The sequence below is a fragment of the Centruroides sculpturatus genome, unplaced genomic scaffold (assembly GCF_000671375.1).
Source record: "Centruroides sculpturatus isolate CEXI.00-Female unplaced genomic scaffold, Cexi_2.0 scaffold1255, whole genome shotgun sequence".
In the NCBI taxonomy this organism is placed as follows: Eukaryota; Metazoa; Arthropoda; class Arachnida; order Scorpiones; family Buthidae; genus Centruroides; species Centruroides sculpturatus.
In genome coordinates, this window is record NW_019385385.1 from 134,863 (window position 1) to 135,137 (window position 275).

Here is a 275-nt window from a genome sequence, read left to right on the forward strand (position 1 = left end):
TCAGGTAAATTTTTTTTTATATTCTTCTTGGTATCAAGTTTTATACCTCTTCACTTCCTTACTTCTACTACGTCATAAATTTATTCAACCAATAAAATTACTTTTGCCCTAACTTATTATCCAATAGCCTCAGGGTAAATTGTTTTGATATAATACTGCCATCTGCTGAAGAGGTCTGAAAATATAAAGTTTGTACAAAAGTAATTCATTTAAAAAATTGTCTAGCATAAAAAACTGTGTTTAACTATTTATTACACTTTTCTTTTCTTAGCAAC